We start from the raw sequence: 25,678 nt of genomic DNA, 5'->3' as shown, positions 1-25,678 counted from the left end.
CCTTTGGCTAGTTCAGGTCAGCTGTCCTGGCTGTGCTCTCTTCCAGCTTCTTGTGCACCTCCTCGATGGCAGAGTGTGCAAAACTAAAAAATACTTGATTTACCATAAGCACTACTTAGCAACAGCTAAATCATCAGTGTGTTATCAATTTTATTCTCATACTGAATCCAAAGTACAGCACTGTACCAGCTACTAGGAAGAAAATTAACTCTGTCCCAGCTGAAACCAGGACAACCATGTTCCTGAAAGCCCTGTGTAATCATAATCTAGGGTGGGATTCAGCTACAGCTTGACACTTACATTCAGATGAATGCAGGCGGGTGTCTACATGTGCAAGACATATCTAACTTGGAATTACAATCTATTAAAATCAAGTCAACACTGAATGTGGAGTCTGGAAAGCTAGTCTGTTCATCAGCCACTACTTTAGTGTAATCTGAATAACTGCCTAGGTTCCACTAATTATATTCCTCAGGAACTTTCCCTGGTTGTTCTACTGGTCAAGCATCACATGGAATGTCCTTAGTATTCTGGGTGGCTCTTCTACAGGAGGACATTAGGGGTCTCATAGGTTTTATGACCTTTCCGCCAGCTCTGTGTGTTTATCCTGAGTAATGATAAATTGCCTTAAATGGTACCTGACACCTATGTTTAGGCAAGTGAATAAAGAACTCTGGGATGCTAAGGGGAGTTTAGAACTCTTTTAAAGTTGCAGACACTGACAAGTAAACATTTTAGATGTTTTAATCTAGAGCTGTTTTGTTCTTTCACCCACATCTCCAATTTACTAGGGGATCCAGATTATTCTTCCACTTCCATAATCTACTAGCAAAAGGCTTAGCTGCCTATTGTGTTAAAAGTGTCTTGATTTTCATTGGAAAAGAGAACAGTAATGATAGAAAAAAAGGAGGAGGGGTAGATGCTTATCGACCTTGGGACAAGAGACAGGAAAACAGATAGAATTGCAAGTGCATTTATGTTGGATTGTTAGATAAAGCACATCCTACTCTGAAGATGGAGAAAGTCAGAGAAAAGTCTCCTGGCAAGCTCTGAAGAAAAAGAGGTTTGGGAGGATTTGGGAGGATTCACGAGGAAAAGAAGAAATTGGCAAGTAGTTGAATTTAAGCAAATTATGGTTCCTGAAACAGCAAAAATGTATTTCTGAAAACTATTGTTTAATTATAAAGAGATTATTTCTTCTGAGTTTTTCTTCAATTACTTTATTGATGGTATATTCAAAAATATATTGATAGAATTTTAAAAGAAGGTCAAAATAGTTTCCAATATATATGTGACAAGAGTTTAAAAGTTATATGAAGCAATTCAAAATGCAATGATTATTATCTATATAGCTATATGTTATTCTAGAAAGCTCTTTCTGACAATGTTTACACCACAGGAAAGTGGGGTAGGTTTCTCCAAATATTCTTACAGGAAAGATCACTGTATATTTTGTAGAGCAGAAGATGGATCTCCATTTCTTAGATATTTTCTGTTCACTCTCCATTTAAATCATGTAGCTTTCATCCATTTTAGGTCTGGTCTACCAAAGCAAGTCTGGAAACAACCTAGTTCATCTAAATTCCAGATCTCTATATATAATAAATAGATAATCTGAATCATTCTTGAGACAACCTAATATTGCCTGAATCTCTATATAGGTCTTCACTGGGCACAATACTGAGGAACTTCATTTTTATTGTAACCTGGGTGAGGATAGCTTGCTGTTTAGGGGGAAAGCACCCCAGGGCTCCCAAGGCAGGGCAAGCCATCACAAGAGCTGTTCCTTCCAAGGAAGCTCAACCCTTACAGTCCCCATGTCAGTCCCAAGGCCCATCTTCTGGAGAAGCATGAAATTGTTTATTTTCACTCCCAATCAGCACAAAACTAAATTTCAAAGTTGTGAAAATTAAACTCCTTTCTCTGCACACCTCCTTATTAGCAATACATGTTGACTGACCTTTATGCTTCTCCTAGGAAAACATTAAAATTCCTGCTAGCTATACAGGCTACAGTTGTCAAATCTTCATTTTTTTAATCTCTTTCACTGCAATTTTGCCTTTCTAATTGCAGATTCTTTGGGGCAGGCTCACCCAATACTACACAGTTTTAAAGACATATATGTTGCTATATAAACAGACATATATATATATGTTGCTATATATAAAGACACATAGATGAACAAATACTATTGAGTATCTTCCTACTGTTCTGTCTTAAGGTGTTTTCTTTCTTTGAGAGATTGCCTCTTACACACGGAAAGCAAAATGAAATTGTTTTAATGCATAGGATAAATAATCAAAAACATGAGAAAACAACAGACACATTGGAAGTACAGCTCATTATAAAAAGGCAAAAATTCAGCCCATTCCATATATGCTACACATATGCTAACAAGTATTAATTTCCAAAGTCATGTAGTCTTTTTGTTGAACTACATAGAAATGCTTGCAGTATATACTGCTGATAAAAAACTTCAAACATTTCATATGTAATAACAGCCAAATGGGATTAAAAAGGAACAGTTCAACAGTAAGACAGCAATGATCAATAGCCTACTGTTAAATACTGAAAAGTTCTCCTATAAGAAAGCAAGAAAAATAGTGTTCACTTTTCTCCATCATTGGCTCAAAATTACCAAATCTCCCCCTGGGCCATCTCTTCAATTGTTCTTCTCATGCCCTTCCTTTCACTTAATTTGAATGGCTAGGGGAGGAAGAGAAGCTACAAAAATAATGTCCAACTAAACAAGATATAGTTAAAGTAAGTTGAGGATGTTCCAAGGTAAAATGTGAAATGGTTAAAGCAGAAGCTCTGGCTTCATTTCTGGCTCTACCATTGACATAGTGTGTAATCACGAGTAAATCATTCTGCTACTCTTTCAGCTTCATTGTAACATTTTCTTAAAGAAAATGCAACCTTACTTTCACAACTTGGAGATCTTTGGACAATGTTGTAAACAACAACCAAAATAAGAGATAATTGTATGCAATGTGAATTAATACATTAACATAACATCATATTAATAGTAAGATTATATATATATATATATAACAAATATACAGATTCTCTAATATGAGAGTCAGGCACAGTAATATTCATTCAGTTCTAGAACTGGCAGAAATACCCCTATGGTGTATGGTGTGAGAGTAATGCTCTGATTTGCACATATGATTAAAGACACTATCTTCTCAGGTGGTGGACTAGAAAGCTGATGAATCTCTTTTCAGACTAAAATCAGTGACAGTTTTGCCCCTTTCTTAGCTGGGACTAGAGGTTTTTTTCTGTACTTGATTACATGTACAAACATTGTAAAAATGTATGAGGTTGTCCATAGTAACTTTATACATGTCCTTTGATTTGTGTCAGTCATTTTGATTTTGGACATTCTGTCAAACCTCATAAACATAAGATTCTCTGCTCACCATGAAGAGAATCTCAAAAAACTCTTATGCCCTTCCCATAGCTTTGCTGAATTCAAAGCAGCAGAGTAATTTCCTTCCAACTAATAACTAGCACCTATCAAGAATTTTTGCTGCCATTGTTATTCAGTTAAGCACGACTGTTTTAGCAATGGTTCTCAAGACATTTTTGCATCTGATTTAACCAAAAGCTCTGATTAAGCAAGTAAATAAATAAAAGTCATAGGTGAGTGTACAAGCTCCCCAAGCTACAAATGTCATTTATTAGCCTCCCTTTTTTGAAGCCTTTTCTCCTTTTCTTGTCATCTTTTAACCCTAGAGCTAGACTAAGCTGATCATTGTGTTGCACTTGACTTCCATGCTGGTAGTGTGGCAACTTTTAGCCACTGCAGGAGTGATAAAACAAAGAAAATAATTCTGGACAGAGATGACTTTGAAAGCTTACTAAAGGCAGAGGGCTTTTAATTCAACTGACCTAAGTCCAACTTGTAAATGGACGTATGTATTCTATATTATTCAAAAGGCATTTTAAAACCAAAACAGCTCTGAAAAGAGAACAAACATATAGGCCAAATACAGGATCAGGATACCAATTATTATTTATATTTTCACATGGCAATGCAGGTGTAGATAGGTATATATCAAACAGATACATATTCCAGTTCTTTCACAAACCAGTGTTTTACCACACGCTGTATAAGGAAAGTAGCTGTGGTTAGTGGTTACCTAGACACTTTACAGATTCAGTTGCGCTCCTTTTGTCAAAGCTATGGCTAGCAAAATGGGATCAATGTCTTATGGAAGGAAGAAATTTAGCAGAAAACCCAATGCAACTGACACATCCAGAAAATAAACTTAAAAACCTAAATTACTCTAGAAGCCCTTGAAAATATCAACTATGACATCTCTGTGTGCACAACTTTGTTAAAAACACACAATTGCATTCATTCACTGTAGTGCATTGACTATTTAGAGTAATATATTTTCAGTCATCTATTTTTTTTGGACTGATGTACTTATTTAAAAGTAAAAAAAATGCCTAGCTATGACTTGGAAAGGCAACGGCTACTTTGAACTGGAAAGTAAAAGGCAAGCAATATCATGGACTGGAAGGTTATTTAAGCCTTTAGTAAGGCTAGTAAATATGATTTTTTGTTATTGTGTTTCCAAATGATTCTTCCTTAAGCTTTTTTTTTCCAAGTGGATTCTTCCATTTTCTTTCCTTGTCATCCCAATCATAATGTGCATGTTCTCAACAAAAGCAGAATACTCACATCTTATTATGCTCCTTATCCTAAACTTTTCTAAGCCTTTCTTGTCTAAGCACTGGTAGGTAAGATGGCTTCAGGAAAAGAAACAGTGCGTTCTGTTTTCTCTTTACACTCGCAGAATTACTTCTTTATTTTTTTAACTAGCATTTTCATCATCTTTTCTTCTCACGCTTTTCACTATACTAGCAATTAGGGAGCATTCCTTCTTCCATTGTGATCATGCCCTGTGACAAGATGTTGAATTCTGAATTTTGAAGGAACTATTTAAGAAAAGGGAGGAAGTACACAATACTGGAGAAAAGAAATGGGAGTATAGGTGAGCAAATAGGAGATCAGAAAAAGAAGAGTTTGAGAGGAAGATGACAAAAGCAAAAAAAAATACAAGAAAGTTTGAAGAGAGAGAGAAAAACTAAAATTGGAATAGGGAAAGACAAAAAAGTTATAGAGGTAAAATAAAGGAGATGTACTCAATTCTCAGAGGTGTGAAATCTTTAAAGCTCCAAAGTACATGGGGGGGGGGAGGGGGTTGGCCACAAAAGAAAAAAATGGGGATGCATAGCTAGTAAAATAATTGTTATTCAAGGTTTATAAAAACATGAAAGCAAGACTTGGAAATACAAGAACAAAGTACATATTGCAATATGCAATACAAAAAAACCAGCCAATTCTGCACTGAAGTGTTTATGTAAATGGCTGTGCTAAAGAACAGATGAAGTGATAGTATACAAGGATTGCAATAACACAATTACATTAGTTTAGAAGTATGATGATGACCTAATATAGGATTCTTTTTCCCTGATGTTTTCTTTTCTATACAGTATATGTCCATGTCATGATATATTTTGTTATGATCACTTGGCCATACTTCCCAGAAGTTAGTCAAAAAATATTTTTGAATATTGATTGTTTGGATAGAATTAAATGCCCTTTCGGCACAAAGTTTTCATACTGATTTTAAACATTTGACAGATCTACACTTTGAAATTTAAAGACAGGAAAAACAAAGATTACTGTGGCCCAAATTCACAAACTTGCAGAAAATTCAAATACCTGTATTAGAAAGCGTTATCTTCACAATCTTCTCCTAACTTCCTAGATACCAAAGGAGAAAGGGCTTCTTTTTAACACCAAAGCCCTGAACTCTCTGAGGGGGCTCAGATGCTCTGAACAGCCCCATGCTGGCAGTGTTGCTGCCCTTATCTGCTGCCACCTCGAGCATCATCACAGCCCCCTGGGAGGTGGCCATCCACCCTCTGTCTCGCAGGCTCGGAAGTGTGCTCAACAACCCTACACACAGGCAAAGGGAGAGCAACAGCTACCAGCAGGAGAACATTTCCCACAGAATGATCCATCCATTTTTTACTGCCAGTCCTGGTGCTCGGAAATCTCCACAGTGACTTCTTTAATACTTCACATTATTTGTCTCTTCTGACCCTTCCTTCCTCCATCCCTAGTTAACCTCTCTGTGTTTCACAGCCTGTAAGTTATATCTTTAGCCTTCTAAGGGAAGGGGTCTCTCCTCTCCTAAGGGGAGAAAAACACCCTAACAGCTCTATTTCCCCTAATACTTCTACTACTCCACAGGTGCCCAAAGTCTCCTTTTTCTCCTCAGATGATCTTACTGACGTGTTCCTAGTTAAATGCAGAGCAATTGCTCTCATCTTGGACTTAGCTTGTGTTGTTTCCATTCCAGATCTGACAGAGGGCTTGTATGCCTGAAATCTTACCTAGCTTTTGTTATTTATCATATTCTGGTTATACTAGCTCATCTAACCTTCTCCCTACATATTTAACTTGGCTTGTTTTCAAGCCTGTGACTACAGTCATTCAAAAACACAGTTGTGGTTCTGAGGAATACCTGCATTGCGCATGGAGCTCTGGGTGGTGGACTGAGTTCTCAGGGCAGCTGTACAAAGCTCCAGGGCTAACACACAGCATGGCAGTCTTTGACAAAAAGTAAAACTAGCTGATTTTATTTAACAAAGTTAAAAATGAAGCAAGAAGAAAGAAAAAAAGAAGGAAAGAAAGAGAAAGAAAGATCACCAAAGTTAAATCAATATGTGACTTTAGTTCTGAAATAAGACTGTTCAAACACATACTTGCAATGAAGCAACTGAAGGCATGCATTTAAAGAGAATTAATTATCTTGTTTCTATTTAATATGTAAGCTAAGGATGAGTTGTTTTTTTTCTTGCATATGTTATAGAAGGGAAAGCATTATTTCTGTAATTCAGAAAGTCTTGCTACAATTATTGTTTCCAAACTAGCAAATTTTAGTGGTTTGGAACATAACCTTAAAATTCTGTTCTAAATTACAAAAATTCTTGAGAATTTTTAAAACATCACTGTTTACAAATACATTATCAAAGCACTTCTGAAACGGATAAGTACTTTAGAAATATTGTTATTTGTTTGGTGTTTTAAAGCCCTATTAGTATTTCCAGCATTTTAAACATGTGAAAGTGATTATGTATCAATCAACACAGATAAAACTACTTTCAGGGTAAGACAATTTCACTCTCTGCCAAGACAACTGTTATTTGAGGTAGCCTGGATAGAAACCTGCTGGGTTGTTGTATTATATTTGTTTTTCCTGCTGTTTTATCCAGCTGTATGTTTGGTAAGTTCATTTCAGCCCTATTGCAAAGGGATCTCTTGACAGAAAAAAGACTGCAAGAAGAGCTTGGAAAATAAACCTAGAAACATTGCAAGAGTAGTCTTACCATTATACAGTCACTATACACCTGTGACAAAAGCTCTGTGCCAACTGTTTTCTTAATTTTACCTAACATAAAAGGACAGAAGACGTCAGGAAAATCTAGCACTTTCTAAATGGAATGAATACAAAGGTCCAACTCTAAAAGGATTTTAAAACATTCCTAGGTCTATTTCATTTTGTAACCCCAAAATTCATTTCAGTCAAGACTTTTCACAGATTCAGAATATCCCTTAATCAAAATAAACACATAAGCAGTTTAGAAACGTGGTAGCTGGCTACCATGAAACAAAGGGAGATGTATGTGATGGGGGAGCAGAGCCAGAGCAGGCTGTACAGGAAATACTGCTGAAATCGGAATATTGGCTTGCAGTCCCAAAGGCACAGCAGGGAGAACATCATTGCTGAACAGACTTGCTATTAATTCTGTTGCCTACATGGGTCATGGCTGCTAAATTAACTGTCTTTAGTGATATATTAAGTTCTCAAGGTTCGTGACAGATTTCGTTCCTCATCTGTTCTGAAGCTGACAGCAGCCATTTCCGCTGCTTCTGCAAATCACACTGAAGCTATAGACTTTGTGTGTATGACAGTGACTTTAAGTAGTGTTATGGCTGACATACAGCATTCTCAGTTATTAAAAAAAGCAAAAAAAATCAGCATCCTTAAATGACTTATCACACTGTGTAAGGGTGTTGATTGTGACAGTCTAAAATCCTTTCACTGTATCTTAATGGAGCCGATTCAAGATATCCTCAAATTGTTATAACATTTGTCTTATTTCTGCTAGAACTTGATGACCCTATATAGCTAAAGCAAAGGAAATCACTTCCTTGCTCTTTGGATTACTGAGCAGACATTGAAAAGACTAACTCTTAACCCATTCTCATCTATTTACATGAAAAAGAGAGTTAGTCTTTTCAATGCCTGCTCAAACATCCAGATCTGAAACAACAATCACATTTCCAGATGCTACGTAGCTTTACATACAGGAGGAATGCTTAGCTCTGAAGAAACCACACAGGTAATTGCATACATTCTCTGCATAGTTTACAGCTATAGAAAAAAAAGAACCAGGCCTTTGCCATGCTTCGGGAGTGGTAATGAAAGAACCAAGTGTTATTTTAAAGAGAAACAGTTAATAAGCATTATTTCTTAAAGCTTATTACTTTATTGGGTTGATACAATAAATCAACTCTCACTTGTATAAAAATATGGTTCGGCTTGACTCAGATGAAAGAATAGATTTGCTGTTGTATAATTATAGTGTTGGTTTGGAGGCATGAATTTTGAAAACAGGAAGGTGTCTAATTATACTGATCCAATAGACTGTGTTAAGAGTAGCACTAATGAATACTTTTTAAAGCCATGAACTGAAAAAGATTTGTGAAGTTAACAAATACCACAAACACAATGGAAAGACCTTTGTTTATTCCAGTATTTTACCTAAATTTGAATGTGAACAGGTTGTCCTGAATTTGCTGGGAAAATTGGCATTCTTTGTTCCTTACTTTATAATGTCAGTAGTACCAATTTAACATAAATCTAAATGTTGGTGGTTTTGCAGGTCTAATAAAATCTACTAATATAAGGAAGAGCAGGCTGTATAACTTAAGTGGAAGAAACTAGAAACAAAGTAAAAATCAAAATGTTGTCCCCTTAAGAGCTTAAATTTAAAAGGAACACATTATAAATTCTTAACAAAGTTGGTCAGTCTGATATCATAGACCATTTTGAAAATATACTTCAATTAATAAACACAACTGGAATAGCAGAACAGCAAGGAAACAAGATGTATCTTGATCCAAAGTAAAAAAAACCATATGTTTTCCATGAAAGTCTGGCCCAATTTTTCAGTTCAAGGTTATCATGATCTGAGTAGCAAACCTTCAGACAAAAATGTGTTTTTATTTTTTTATTGCAGATAAAAGGAAAAATATTTTCATATAAAAAGTTACTGCCCTTACTAAAGGCAGTCAAGGGGAAAAGCTAATTATTTTCATAAGTAATAATTACTGCATTGGCATAACCAGACATTTTCCCCACCTTTTCTTGTACAAAGAGTTGGAGTTTGTACAGGAAAAAGGGCTAGAGGGTCAATGGGCTAAGAAACAATGTGTTCAGGTTTTTTTGTTCAGTCTGACTCAGCTCCCCACACATCCACAGGGCTCCACAAAAAAATCCCTGAGGAACCTACAGCACGGCAGGGGTGGTGAAGTTTTCCTTAAGCAAAGTGGGAGACATTTACTGTTTCATAATCTAAGGGGACCTGGGGAGAATTCAGCTTTACTAGTTAGTTCAGAAAACACCAGAGGCAAAAGAAGTGGGCATTTTTTACCACAGGCAGTGCAAGCACACAAGAAAATTTAATTATGATTAATAACATCAGTTCAAATATGGCTCTCAAAAACCTGTGTGCTGGCACTGCAGACAGGAGATATACATTGTAAACATATCGGCTAACATGATTATGGAATCCATCATGTTTTAATGATGATGCATAATAACAGATCATTCTGTAAAAATATACAACTCATCTTCCTGCAAATAAAATAATTTCTTTTTAATCGTGAAAGCTCAGAAACTACCATATACTCATTTTAATGCCATTGTTTGAATTAAAAAATATTAACAATTACCAAATATTCTGAATCTATTTCAGCTTTAAAGTTAGAGTGAAAAAGAAGTGCTGGAGATGGTTTATCTTAATGTTACTAGGCATCAGCAATTTTTAAATGTCAGAAAATTGACCTGATTCTAAGCTTGATCAATATTCAGAAATAAATATCTGATCAGTTAAATGGAGAATGGATTCCAAAGGCCAACAGTTTCAAAAGAATTTTCCTAAATATACGTATCTAAATCCATAAACAGACACATGAGTGAAAGTGATGTGATTATAAAAACCAGATTGATTTTCACTGAGCTTAGTGCAGTGCTTAGAACACCGGGGGGGGGGAGGGGGGGGAAGGGGGGAAGAAAGAAAGAAAAAAATAAATTACTGTAGTTCTGAAGTTTTCATACATAAATATAGATACAATTACTAAATTTTAATCCACACAGGAAGCATACAAGCCAGGTTATTTTAATTATATTGAAAGGAATTCTATTTATGTACTTATATTTATGTAATAAAAACCTAGAAAATCATTTAATAGAATAACTAAGAAGTGGACCAGAGTCTTCATACAGAATTCAAACTTACACTCTCTTTATGTTCTATAATGTTAAATGAGCAGTGTAGAGAATGTGGAGTGTTTATTTTAATTACACCTGGACATCTCTAGAAGTTTGGTTAAAGTAGGGGCTGTTTTATTCTCTGATTCACTCTAGCCTCCAACAGAGGAGACCCGCTCTCCAAGATACATTCTACTTTCTGATGGAAAATGTGGTTCTTTTGTGCCAGGAAATCCCTCCAACTGAAATCAAAGCTGGTCCATTTCAAATGTATCAGGGGTGCTAACAGATTTACAACTGGTTTGTGAATGCAAGTCAAAGTCATACCACAGGTGCTATTAAATTCTTTTGTTGTTTAAATAACACATTTTCTATACTAGAACCCTTTCATGAAATGAAAAATAAAGGAAAAATTTAAATGGCCTCCACTACAATAAGGCACCTTCTTTACAGTGCAAAGCTAAGCAGTATTCTTAGCATTCTTAGCAATATAAACAAGCAGTATAAACAAGCAGTCTGTGCTTTACATAATAAATTCAGAGTTAAGCATCTTTCTTACATAAAGAAAATAAGCTAGAGTGAAATAATTCTAAGATAGTTTCATTGCTAACAATGTAAATCTAATTTAAAATCCTTGTAGAGAGGATTATATCCAGACTCATAGAGTATCATTCAATGTCAGTATTTAATTTCTTCAGAGAAGGGGTTTTTTTGACATATATGTAAATAAGGAATAAAAAAAGACCACCAAGAAAATATTGATCCACAATCTGCTGCATTTACATACCTTTGGAAATATAAATATATATATATTTAGCTTTACCTTTGGAAACATACACACATATGTCCTACATAATTAAAAAAATAATTTTCCTGCCTTAGAATAATTCTGAGATAGCGCATGGCTGATCTCTGCTAACTCCTGTGCACACTTAGTGCATGGGCATCTTGTGAAGAGAAAAAAATGTGGCTGCTGTTTCAAAAAATATTACCATTACCCCAGATGATGGGACACAGAAGAACAACACAATCTTGATTCTTATCTGCAAGACGAATTAACTTCTATTACCATTTTAGCTGGTAAGATATTTATCATCCATTACGCAGAATGCTGTAAAATGATAGCAAGGGGAGAAAAGTCCAGTAAAATAGTTGTTTAGTGTTGGAACTTTTCACTTTGGGAACAAGTGGTTAATAAGCAAAAGTAGTTTATAGGACCTGAGATGAGCTGTGGTCGCCTTGACTGTATTTGACAAAGAGTGGATTAGTTAGAGGAAACTGATAATGTACGTTTGAATCTATGTAATTAGATTGGTTTTGAGAAAAAGGAAAAAATAGTGTATATCGGGATCAAAGTATGGATCCGTCAGTATTAAATATCCCAGCCTCCTAAATCTGAAATTTCTCTGTTATCTTGAAATAGTGGATAAAATTCTGCTGTCATTTAAATTGTATGTCAACTTGAAAACATCCTTAATAATGTTTATTAATAAAGTAGTTTATTCAGAAATGACACCCTGAGGATAATAGCTGTAACTGGAATTTATAATATATTCACTTACTGTAGGTTATTAATTTCTAAGACCTGGCTCTTGGACATATTTACAATGTAAATAGCCAAGCTGCCAGAAAACTTAGGAAAAACACTGATGTCTTTTAGCAGAAAATTGCTAATAAAATTCATCAGATCTTCACCAGATCCAGGATGAAACTCTTAGTAAAACTGGAGACATGAGGACCAGAGCAACAACAACAGTAAGAAATCAGTTAGAGCACTGAATTAGAAAGCAGGACACGTACGTTCTGTTTTTAAATTCCTTGCACCAGAGAGTTGAACCTGGGTCTTCCACTTTCCATCTGGAGTCTCCCAAGCAGTGGGTTGCTCACATCTTGCTGAGAAGATGCTGGTTTTCTCATTATTAATGTCAAGTGGAAATGAATGATGAAATATCAAAATTTTTTATAAAATCCATTTCTGTTTTCAGGCTAACTACAATACCTGTCACTTACAGTGGACAATGGACTGACTTGGCTTTTTGGGTGCCTGGTTCCCACATGAGTATATTGGTCAACAAGAGGTTATAATAAGACTCCTTTTTGTTGGAATACTGGCATTTAGATGAAACAGATCTACCAAAAGTCTCTGGAGAGTTTGAATTCAAAATAAAATGAAAGAAAGTCAATATACTTGTTATCCAACTACTGTACAATATGAATCATTAATAACCATTGAAATGTCAACACTAGACACTTTGTTGTTGTTTTTCTTGTCCTTAAAATAGCCATGGCATATTTTGTTCATTTTATTCTACCAGTTCAGTGATAACAAGAGCTTCTACAGGCATAAAGTGAATTTACAGGAAAGTAGAATAAGGACAAAACACAGTGACCTCTAAGCAATTACAGCTAAACATGGAAGAAAATGAATGACACATCAAAGCATCAGCTTCAAAGACACTCCCAGGTGACTCTTTTCAGAATATGTGCCACAGGAATTGTACAATAAGGTGTTTGAACTTTTCTATACAAGCAAAATTTTAAGAATCCTTATCAGGGCAAAAAAGTCCACTAAAATAAATAAATAAAATAACTGTGTTGAAGGACAGCTAAAAATCGAAAGTCAGTGTATTCCAAATATGTTTGATAAAAGGGTGAATAACAGAAGAAAGAGTCTGGCTCCAGCTTTTTCAAGGGAAGGTGTTGTGAAGGGAAAGAACTGTGATACTAAAAATGCATATCAAAATTTGACAGACATATTGTTTTGCCTTAAAAAAAAAAAACCAAAGTAACAACATTTTAGATAGCAGAGTATGGCTTTTGCTTGACTGAATTCTTGAAGCCGTGTGAGTATCACATGGATAAAATTTATAGTTGCAGTCAGGGTGCAGTGGTGGGAGATAAAATTCCAGAGGCAAAATTCACAAGATAAACTAATATGACACAAAACACAGAGGGGTCCAACAGATGATCAGATGATTTTTTGTGTCTAGAATAATCTATGTAGAAATAACCCATGAAAGTAACTGTAGTGACTGAGACTCTGTTGTGATTACAATGGGCAGCTACAGGCTGAACTTGAGCTAAATTTGCAATTTTCTGCTAAACTTAGATATCTAAGTTGAAGAAGATAAAATGTTTAGGTGAAACTTAGGAGTATAACACTCATTTTTTTTAAAATGGAATTTAGAGTTCTTAGATGCCTGAAATTCAAATAACCATCTAGTTTACTGATGTCAGCTTCCACTTCTGAAATCCATGTCCTCATAGAAAGGAATAAGAATTAATTGTGGTGGACAGAACCACCATCCCTTCCTTCCCACCCCGTTTGTATGTATAATCTCCCAGTTACTCCAAATTTAAGTCTCACTGACTTTCAAAGCAACTTGAAGGCACATAAGTAACTTGAAAATCTGGGACTTCAGCTTTGCAGCATTCAGATACTTTTCAAATTTTTGCATTCAGATTTTCCTTTTATGGCGAGAGTACAGACTTTTGTTACAAAAGCTTAGTGAGGTACAGAGTAGTTAAAAGTGTATTTAACTTCAGAAGTAGATTCTGGTTTTCAGCTTGGAATAATCTTTCCATCAGCATTTACCTTTATTGTTATGATAAAGTGTTCAAAATAGAAATTGTATACTGAACTATTATAACAGATTTGAATATTTTATTTTGTCAATCCACATAATATTGGAATTTTTCTCCTCATCACAACCAAAATAAAGATACATTTAAAAAGTTTATACTGAGCTGCCAATGTTGGAACCTCTTCTCCGAAAAAGCTAGTCTCAAACTCTCAACTTTCTTTAAATTTTAGCATTTTTAATTATTTAATTATGTTGTTACTGTACTTAATGAAATGGAGTTTGTAATTACTCCTTGAAAAGCAATAAGAAAACCTGAAGTAAAAGCTCTTTTAGCATCTCAGGGGGGGTTACATTATTTATTAAATAATTTCAATTGTCCTTATGGACCTTTTTACTTAAATGTTCACAATAGTAATTTTTATTCAAAAGATTTAAGAGTTCTTTACAGGGGCATCCCTTTTCCCTAATTTTAATGGTTTTGTCAGCATAAATGTTTCTGTAGTAGCCTTATAACACTCATGGAACTTGGTAAGCTCAATGTAGTGGCTGAAGTTAACTTAAATATTTGCCATTATTTATGTACATTTCATTAAGATCTCAATAACTAATCTCATAAACAACAACATCAAAAAAGCTAAATTTGTTTTAAAGTTTCAGGCATACAAGACAGGATTAGGTCTGTCACATACAGCTGTGGGCCATGGTTTTCCTATCATGCCCATGTAAATCAGGATTAACTTTTCTTAATGGCTGGAAAGTACTTTTCAGAACAACAACTGGGAAAAACAGTAAGGAAATATTTATGAAGGTGTAATTTACATTGTTCTTGTTTCAGATAGGATAGACAGTATTCCAGGTAAACATAAAAGTCCACATATATGTATAAACAATATTAATGTCAAGGCAATTTAGGACATATTCATATAAGTTAATGAGTTAAAATGTGAAGCAAAACAAAAAATAAAATCAAGTTCTGTAGAAAAATCTTGACACTGCTAACGATTTTAAGAACTCTAGGGCTGAATGACTAATTATTTTATCTATTAAAAGTCAAAAATTTTGAACACAAAGGAATAGTAGGGAGGTCTTCATGTTGCAAGTAAGGGATCATAAACCAAATATTTATCTGAAAGAGAACATGTGGATACAACTTTGGGGAAGGATTCACATTCCTTAACAACTGACAGAATTCAGTCCATCCTGAAATGAACGCTGCTTTTTCAGTCTGCTTTTTCCCGGTTAGATTCTCAAGAAAAGGTGAATGCCTCTTGGGGGTCTCTTAGGTGAACCTGTACAAAGTTGCAGCAGCATCTTCAAGTTCAGAGAGGTGTAATTTGTACCCCTCTCTGCCAGCATGTGCAGGCCTGTTCTTTCATTTCATGCAAGTTTTTCCCCTACAAACTCTAACTGGGACTTTTAGTAGATGTGAAGTCTTTTGGAACACATAAGTACAAACCAATTGGTGGCAGCAGATTAATTTCAATTCAAGCCAATTCACTGTCAAGTTATTGAAAAGACAGATCCCTGATACTCTAGATTCACTGCTCAATTTCATTGATTTATCAGGTTGAACTCTTAAGATAGCATCTTTGGGGAAAAGACTACCAGAACAGAAGTACTTTCTAACAATTTGAACTTGTAATGCGTGGTGCAATGTGTGATTAATATCAACCAGGTGAAATGTTCCTAAAAAATGTGAGTTTTCAGATTAACAATGCCAAAGATATTTTCTTCAAGAGGAACTCAAGGGACTGCTGTCATACTTTTTTCATTTTTTAGTTTACACACTAGACCTGCAGTTTGTTAGCAATTTACTGCTTATATGCTCTCACTAATAATATGAGACATTTGGTTCTGCATAAAATCATGGATTTTTCCCCCATAAAAATTCTTAATAACAAACAAAATTGCACATACATAATCGGTTTTTTTTTCCCTTGAAGCCCTAACATTACAACATCCTTTGGATGAAGGGACACTTAAGTTGCAATAAAGTGTACTAAATTGTGCAAGGTTGTATTAAATAATAGCATTCTCCTAGATTGTGTTTATCATTTTAATGAAATTTCAGATAAAATTAGGAATTTATCAGAAAGTCTCAGAACACTTCACTGAGTTCCCTAAATGCTGATATATCTTGAAGACTGTATTTTTCAAGTCACAGACACTGTTATCAACGCTAAGTGTGAATATTCCAGCATTCAAGTGCATGAATGTAAAAAAGTAGATGACTCTTTCTCTATAGTCTGTAAAATGAAATATGATAAATGCAGCATTAGTGATAAGAAATCATACTGTGTGATATTCAGGAAGAGGAGTCCACTTTAAAAAATACAAGATAAATTTTTTTTTTCTTCTTTGTTATCCAGTCGTGCTTCATTCATTCTTGGGTTGGGTGAGATTAGCCTGCTGGATCACATATGCAATTGAAAAAACTTAACCCTATTGACAGCCTGCACCAGTATATCAGAAGAAGGTACAGAAATACCTTTCTAGTGTATTTATGGAACGAGCTGTCCTCAACACTGTTAAGGCTGCAGGCGAATGACGAGGTCACTGGCCTGTGGTTACACTAATGGAATGGAATGGGACATGAAAACCTCTGGACTTGGCATGAGGAATTGCTCAACATGGCAGCCAACAGCGTGAGCATCAGACAAGAGGTAAGGATAGCACTGAGCAGATGGTAGTAGCATCTCACAGGTGGCTATGGGAGCCAAGCCTCACAGGTAACTGGAGGGGATCACTGGGGACCCACCACTAATACCATGTAAGGGCAGGATTACCTAGGTAAAGGTATAAAAAATGCCAAATTTGGGTATAGGTGTGGCAAAAATAATTAGGGCGAGAGGAAATGGCTTCAAGTTGCACCAGGGGAGGTTTAAATTAGATATTAGGAAAAAATTATTTACTGAAAAGGCTGTCAGGCATTGGAACAGGCTGCCTAGTGGTGCTGTCACCATCCCTGGAGGTATTCAAAAAATGCATAGACAAGGCACTTCAGGACATGGTTTACTGGGCATGGTTAACAGTTGGACTCAATCTTAAAGGTCTTTTCCAACCTAAATGATTCTATGATTCAAAATGGGGACTGACAGAGAAAAAGTAATTAGGGGCAAGTTGTTTACCTGGGAGAAGGCTAGAGTAGAGAAAGGGAGGTACAGGGGTGGCAACAAGGAGGGTCAAGTGGCAGGAAAAGGGATTGTAAAGTGTGGATAACCTGTAAGTGGGACAGCATAGGGGTCCCTATCAAGCAGCCTTGCACTTGCTTGGTGCTGCTGGAGCAGGGCAATAATTCAGACCTGTTGCTCTGGCTATACAGTAAAAGTTGGTGTGCTGCTGTGGCCAGGAGGGCTAGGGTGGAAGCAGTGTGGGTGGAAGCTGTCCCTGTTTAAGGGAACACGGGATGGATAGATCTGAGTATCCTACTACCACAAAGCTGGTGCTCATTCCAGGCCTGATAGCATTTGTAACACACAGTACATTGTATCTGGGTATCACAACAAAACATTGCTAAACTCTGAAGCATGGAGGTTTTGGATCCCTTTCAGAAATGTTCATTTTAATTATAATAGTTCCTATGTTCTTGGGAGAGATGTTGATAAGTAATTTTCTAAAGCTTTTTTTATGTTAATTTAATTATGGCAAGGCTTAGATAACTTTGGAATACAACATCCAATAGGTTTCTTTACAGAATATCAATGAATTAAGAAGAGTGGAAGCTATTTTTACTTGGTTTGGAGAAGTATCATCAGTACTACAAAAATTCATTACTAGGGAAATAATCTTGGTTTGGGTGAAAAGGAAATAATGTGAGACAGACAAAAGTTGTCTCGTAATTTTTTTTTTAATTCAAAATAGACAATTCTTGTAAGTCAAAGAAATTAATCAAGACAGCTGGACTGGAATGTTGGGATTTCGATGATTTGTTTGTTTGTTTGTTTGTTTTTTAATAAAAGATGTAAAAGTTTATCTGGAACATGTATCTCTTACAGTAAAATACTTCAGACCTGAATGCTAAATAAGCATCTCAGAAGATATATTAAGCCTAAAAAGGATATCAACATAAAATAAATGAACAAACAAATAAATAAGAGGACTGAGAAGAGAAAGCTGGTCTTAGTGGTCAGTAACAATCCCCAAAGGACAATCTGGATTCAGTGTTGTAAAGGATTTAAAAAACAAATAGAACAGCTTCCTTCTTCAACCATATAAATGAAATAAAACTGAATAAAAACATGAGGGGGAAAAGGCATTTTTTTGACAGGGGAAAATAATAAAGGCAATCTAGGCATTATGCAGAACAAATATACTTATATTTTTCCCTCACGTTTTTCTAATAACAATGATGCTTACATTGGTCCTACAGAAAAAATTAAAACTAATGCACAGAAATAGAGGTTCATTCTGAAAAAGAAGTTGTAAGAGTAGCACATGTTTCTTTTGACAGAACTAGACAATTAAACCCACAAAATTTTCAAATAAATTATCTATGAAAACATGAGTCATGTGGCAATTTTTAATAGTAGGATATAATTATATCATTAGAGGAAAGGTAATGTAGTATTATGTAAAGAGAGAAAAGAATGGATCCCAGAAAAGTCAGGACTTGAGAACTTACATTGAAGAAATATGCAAATAAAGAGGAAAAATAAATGGAAGAATCTACTAAGAGAGCAATGGGATCAAAAATATGGGTAGGGTTTTTTTCAGATCTATCATGGATAAAATAACTAATAAAGCACAAAAGAAAATGCAGTAAATCTTTGGATTTTAGGTCATTCAATACAATGTCATATGGAAAAATCTTTATTTGATGTGAAGGTGGGAGTTAGCACAAGCATTATAAACTTAAATAAAAACCCAATCTGTTAATTATTAAATGACAACGGCCATATTGAAAGGAAAAATATTGAACTGTAAACAGAATAATTGTGAAAGTTGTAAGGAATATCTTGGGACTGATTTCATTTAACGTTTCCTTAATGACCTTGGTAAAACAAGTTGGAACGTGCTTAAGAAATCAGATAAAGATTTGTCAGATACAATCAATGCAAGAGGCTGAGCAATATTTTATACTGAACATTTGGATAACCTTGAAAACAGAATAATGGAAATGAAGTGAAACTTATCAGTATACCATGTAAAAGATGCACAGTAGTGGGACTCAGCAGTAGTTTTTCCCAGCACAAATAGTGATGAGCCAAAGGCTTGCCTAGTTGCTGAAGTAGAGCAAGTTCCATTTTTAGGCTTTGCCTACAGTTGTGTAGGACTGAACCATGTGATCTAGGAAATCAGCCTATTGCTATGTTGAGCTCTTGGACTCGAGAATTCTTCACTTCAGTGAGCACTCTGCTTTAATTACAAGCAATCCTTTCATTGGGTTTAAATTTCCCACCTTATAATTAAATTAAATGTTGTCCTGTTCCCAATACAGAACTTTTTTCTACCTCCTGTCTTGTTTATCTGATTTCTAAAGCAAACAATCCGAATCTTGCCATATCAAAGCTTTTTCAGCTTTAACATTTTCATCACCTTTCTTAATTCCTCAATATCTGTGTTATCCTGCAACTTTGATATTACTATCAAACAAATGATAAAACCTGAATCACCTTTCATTAGCTCGTGTTTACATTCATTTCCATTGTGTTTTACCAACTTTTTATTTCTCTACATGATGGAAAGTGTAGGTATTACAAGTCTGGGAAAAAAAAAAAAACAAACCAAAACATGTAAAATTTTATTTGACAGAGTTGCTATGTTGTAACAAGATTTAGCTGAGAAAAAGAGAAATTGAGAAAGATTTTGATTGTGTTCTTTTTTTTTTTTTTTTGGTCATTTGAATGTAATTATGCTGAATCAGGTGTCAGGTAGTTTTATACCTAATCATAGCATAAAATAAATCAATCTAAAAGTAATGAACTAAATAAATTCAATACACAAATGGGGTCAGATATATTGTTACCAAAGGAAGCAATGTTGTGTAAGCATTTTGGGGGGATTTGTTTCCAATCTAGACACCTGCTACAAAGACACTTTTTAAACCATTTGTTTGGAGGGGGTTATGTTTCAGAACCTAATTGTCTCCTTTCCTTAATGATCTTTCATTTAAATTACTGTTGCAAATACAACAGTAGCAGCATGTGATCGACACTTTACACTCTCATCATCACAGCTTGTCAACTATTTTATATAAGCCAAAAAACTGTTCTTTCCATTTTTTCTGCAGTGGCAGGTATGAAGACCAGTTACATTTTTATTCTCTACTGACAACCCTTGTAAACCAAACCACAATGCAACACTTTCAAGTACTGTTGTTGTCTTCATAACCACCTTGAAATTCCAGAACCTCTGTTGAAAGAAAAGTTACCACAGTTTTGTCTTTCTAGGACGTACCTATTCCATGCTATTATAATTCACCTCAATGTGATGGGTTGACTTTGGCTGGCTGCCTGATGGCCATCCAGCTGCTCTCTCACTCACACTCTACAACAGGATAGTAGGACAAAATAAAGAGATAAAGACAGGGAGATCACTTACCAACTACAGTCAAAACAGACTCACAGGTCAATGGGGAATGGGGAGTTGTGGTCAGTCCATGACAGCTCCTCTCTGCTGCTCTTCCTCCTCTCACTTCTCCAGCATGGGTTCTCTCCACGGACTGCAGTCTTTCAGGATAAATCTGCTCCAGCATGGTCTTCTCCACAGGCTGCAGAGCAACCTCTGCTCTGGTGCCTGCAGCACCTCCTCCTCTCCTTCATCAACCTTGGGGTCTGCAGGGCTGTTTCTCTCGCATTTTTTCCGCACTCCTCTTACTGCTGCATGGCATTTTTTACCCTATCTGACATACGCTTTCTCAGAGGCCACCATCTTGTCTGAGGGGCTCAGCCGTGCCCTGCGGTGGGTTGGCTGGAACCGGCTGGAACCAGCTGTGTCCGGCACGGGGCAGCCCCGGCCTCTCCTCACAGAGGCCGCCCTGCAGAACCCGCTGCCTGCGCCTGGGCATCTGCATCCCGTACACTTGAAATGGCACTTTTAAAAAAGAAAGTTCACTTGATAAAATAGTTATTTGAGTTTAGACCATTAAGGAAGCTGTGGCTTCCTTAATCTTAATGAGAATAGATTATGTTTCAGTTCTTTCTATAGCTGTTGGATTACAGTTAAGGATTTCTAAGGAGTTCAGGTTTTCTAGGGAGTTCTTTAATGTTCTGTGACAAATCTTTACATTTCAGGCATCCATCTTCACTTTCATGACAGCTTTTGAAATATTCAGGTCTTAATTTTTCATGCTTCCTTAAATACAGTTCAATGCTGAAAATGAATGTAAAAACATAAGGTCAATGATGAAAAATTATTCCACACAGTGACACCTTTGCAACAGTTCTATTAGACAAGAAAAAAATAAATATCTGATGAAAGTTAGGGTCCTGGTAAGTACTGGGGTACATTATACGCAGACACATGCATACAAACACACACGGAGAAATGTGTGTTCCAGTTTTTCATGGCTTTCTGTGATGGTGACTACTAAGCATGCAGAGTGACTGACATCAGTCAGTCTGCCCTTATGAGCAGTAGTTGAACTGGAACCCAAATATCAGTTCAGACCTCGTCTAGTTTAATGACAGAATACTACTTTGCAATTAGGTGTTACCAAAGGAAAGAGTATTTAGCTCCTAGAGAATAGCTGTCTACAGGCTGAGTAAGCATTGTCAAAAGTGACATTAAGTGACACTCTGTCTAGTATTCCTAGCAGAAGGGCAAGGACTGAACAGATGCTGAACAGATGCTGAATTATTTTTGTCTCTAACAAAGGTTTGAGCTGTGCTGTTAACATACCTGTGAAAATCTTGTATTTTGGAAATTCAAGGATAAAAAAAAAAAAGAGAAATGATCTGTGTGATATCTTCAACTTCATATCCACCATCAATTGCATCATAATACCTTCATAATCCTTTCTTGGATCTGACAGGTTTGCCAGACCCTGTAATTTCATATCTGTGTATCTCGCCTTGATTATACATATAGATATACATATATAATAATATTAGTGGCACCCAGTTTCCCCTGTACCTGTCACCTGTGCCCATCCCCTAGACATCATACAATAGGCCTAATCTTGCTAATAGTTCTTAGAGGGCACCTGCTTACACCAATAGCATTTGAAATCCCTGGTGGTGTAGGTGAGTGCTTAGAGCTTCCCAATATAAAACTCACGTAACTTGTCCCCTGCTTAAAGAAAGAAATTGTAACAATTCAGTTAAATCAATTCTTAAATTGATTTAAACTAGTGAAATCCCTTGTGTAGATGCTCTTAAATTGGTTAAGGGTGGCTAATATTGATGTATCTCATTCATTTTGATCTAGAATTTAATTCTATTAAATTGGCTCAAATTCTTTGTATACACTGGAGCCTCAAGTCTAGCAGTCCAAATTGAATTTCACGCTGCAGGGTCAATGGGCCTCAATGAAATTAGGACCTGTAACGACACAGCAATTTTAGAAATTACTTCTGAGAGCCCACAAGTCAACAACTGCAAAAAAATAAACAGAAGTTTTCAATAAATACTAATAACTAGACATTATTCCAAAGATTTTACATAGGGGAAACATTTTTTTAAATTCTGAGCAAACAAGGCTGGTGATATACAGAGCAACAATTTTTGAGAAAATGATGGCAAAAATGAAATATATGCCACGCATTTTTGCTGTCTTTCTTTCATTTCCAGCTTAAATTTTCCCTCTGACTATTGCTGGGCCCATCAGGTTTGGCATAATACTAAGATTCAAGACACACATGACCATCTGTCAGAAATGGTTCCAGTTCATCACGATTTCTAGTCTCCATTATGTGCAAGACAAAAGTACCTGTGCTTGTCTTGGGTGCAGAGCCAGGAAAATTACATGTGAGAGAAAGGAAAAGTAAAAATAAAATTTGCAAATTCCCTTTTCCCAGAGCCAATGACATTTTTTTTTATCAACACAAAAAAATCAATAGTCTTTCTACCCTTTTACTGTTCATCCCTACTTCCAGCTGCTTTGAAATTGTTATTACATTAAGTCAAACCTGTGAACATATACAACCTACTTTCAAGACTTCTTCAATAAGGCAGGCTGGCACTAGAATAGGAAGAAATACCTTGAGTGAGATAGGGGTTAAGAAGAAAGTATGGGGAAATAATAAACAAATAGCCTGAAATCTGTCTATTATTTCAAATATTGAAGTTCCTTCCCATTATCAAATTCAGCTTGACAAAATTTGCTAATCACTCCTCAATTAACACTGATAAATTTGCAGCTGCACAAATGCTGTTTCTTTCTCTGATTTTGGCTTCAGCATGTTACTGCTAGATTTGGATTGAGACGGAAGGCACAAACCCTCTCTACCTGGCACAGGCTCCCTTTGCTTGCAGTCCCAGCAGCTTTGTTTCATTCTTCTGTGTCAATGGAATTTAAAATATAAAAAATTATTTTCCTGCTGGTTACACTGAAAGGCCCGTGTACATCAAGGTGCCTTTTGAATGAATAGAGATATGGTCCCAAACAATAGCAGTTGCTATGGGAGCAGAGCATGGTGCTTTATGCAGCCATGCAGAAAGAGGACTGGAGGAAGAGTGTGTGTGTAGTCTGTAAATCTGGTACAGATTGGCCTAAACCCTGATTGGCTCTAAGCACAATGTTAGTTCCCCTAAATATACTGTGGTAAATCATGCTTATACATCAGAGGATACAAAAGTTTATATTTAACTGAGTTCTGTTTATTTACTTATAAGAAGATTTATGGTCACCGGGAGGCTCATTAACATTGATTTTCATAGTCCCCACTTGGAATTAATATGTGTCCTTGATATAGGAAATTACCTGGGGTTGATATAAATGGCTAGTTGGAATGATTCCATGTATATTTAGCAGATTTGTATTATCTTGTGGGGGAGCCAAACAAAAGATCCAGCCCTCCTGAATGATTGCAACAACAACTTTATTAAAAAATAATGCACACATACATTAATGCAGTAAAGAGAGTGCCAACTTTGTTTAAAATTCTAACATCAAAAAGGGTCATTTGTAGACCAAGGAACCAGTCAGCCCAAGAAAAATCAAATAGCATTTTATTTCCTTCAATAAAACATAAAAGTTCTATAATCTATCTAGGTGGTCTATCCCGCACAACATCCTTGTCTCTAACTTGGAGAGACATCGATTTGATGGATGGACCACCCAGTGGATAAGGAATTGGCTGGACGGTTGCACTCAAAGAGTTGCCATCAATGGCTCGATGTCCAAGTGGACATCAGTGAGGAGCGGCGTTCCTCAGCGGTTGGTATTGGGACTGGTGCTGTTTAGCATCTTTGTCGGTGACATGAACAGTCGGATGGAGCGCACCATCAGTACGTTTGCCAACAACACCAAGCTTTATGGTGTGGTTGACACACTGGAGGGAAGTGATGCCATTCAGAGGGACCTGGACAGGCTTGAGAGGTGGGCCTGTGCAAACCTCATGAAGTTCAATGAGGCCAAGTGCAAAGTCCTGCACATGGGTTGCGGTCAATACCAAGCACAAATACAGGCTGGGTGATGAGTGGATTGAGAGCAGCCCTGCCGAGAAGGACTTGGGGGTGTTGGTTGACGAGAAGCTGAGTGTGACCTGGCAATGTGCACTTATAGCCCAGAAAGCCAGCCGTACTCTGGGCTGCATCAAAAGAAGGGTGACCAGCAGGTTGAGGGAGGTGATTCTGCCCCTCTACTCTGCTCTGGTGAGACCCCACCCGCAGTACTGCATTCAGCTCTGGGGCCCCCAACATAAGAGGGACATGGACCTGTTGGAGCGAGTCCAGGGGAGGCCCACGAAGGTGATCAGGGGGCTGGAGCCCCTCTCCTATGAAGACAGGCTGAGACAGTTGGGGCTGTTCAGCCTGGAGAAGAGAAGGCTCCAGGGACACCTTATAGCAGTCTTCCAGTACCTGAAGGGGGCCTACAGGAAAGCTGAAGAGGGACTTTTTACAAGGGCATGTAGTGATAGGACAAGGGGTAATGGCTTTAAACTGAAAGAGGGTAGATTTAGATTAGATGTAAGGAAGAAATTCTTCACTGTGAGGGTGGTGAGGCACTGGAACGGGTTGCCCAAAGAGTTTGTGGATGCGTCATCCCTGGCAGTGTTCAAGGCCAGGTTGGATGGGACTTTGAGCAGCCTGGTCTAGTGGAAGGGGTCCCTGCCCATGACAGGGGGGTTTGGACCTATATGATCTTTAAAGTCCCTTCCAGCCCAAACCATTCTATGATTCTATGGTTCTATAATTACTTTCATCACTAGCAAGGCAGCCTGTAATGTGTACATGTATCTTTCCAATGTGGCTGAAGCAGAGAGAGGTTTCTTTGACTAGGAAGAATTTTTTTAATAGATTCAGAAAGGGTTTGGGGATTTACTTATTTGCAGGTTGTCTAAACAATAGTTTAGAACTCTATTAGCTCAGTGGGACAAGAAGACCTTAAAAAGTATAACAGCTGACT

The sequence above is a fragment of the Haliaeetus leucocephalus genome, unplaced genomic scaffold (assembly GCF_000737465.1).
Source record: "Haliaeetus leucocephalus isolate CR32 unplaced genomic scaffold, Haliaeetus_leucocephalus-4.0 Scaffold889, whole genome shotgun sequence".
Classification (NCBI taxonomy): Eukaryota; Metazoa; Chordata; class Aves; order Accipitriformes; family Accipitridae; genus Haliaeetus; species Haliaeetus leucocephalus.
Note: the sequence above shows the minus strand (reverse complement) of the source record.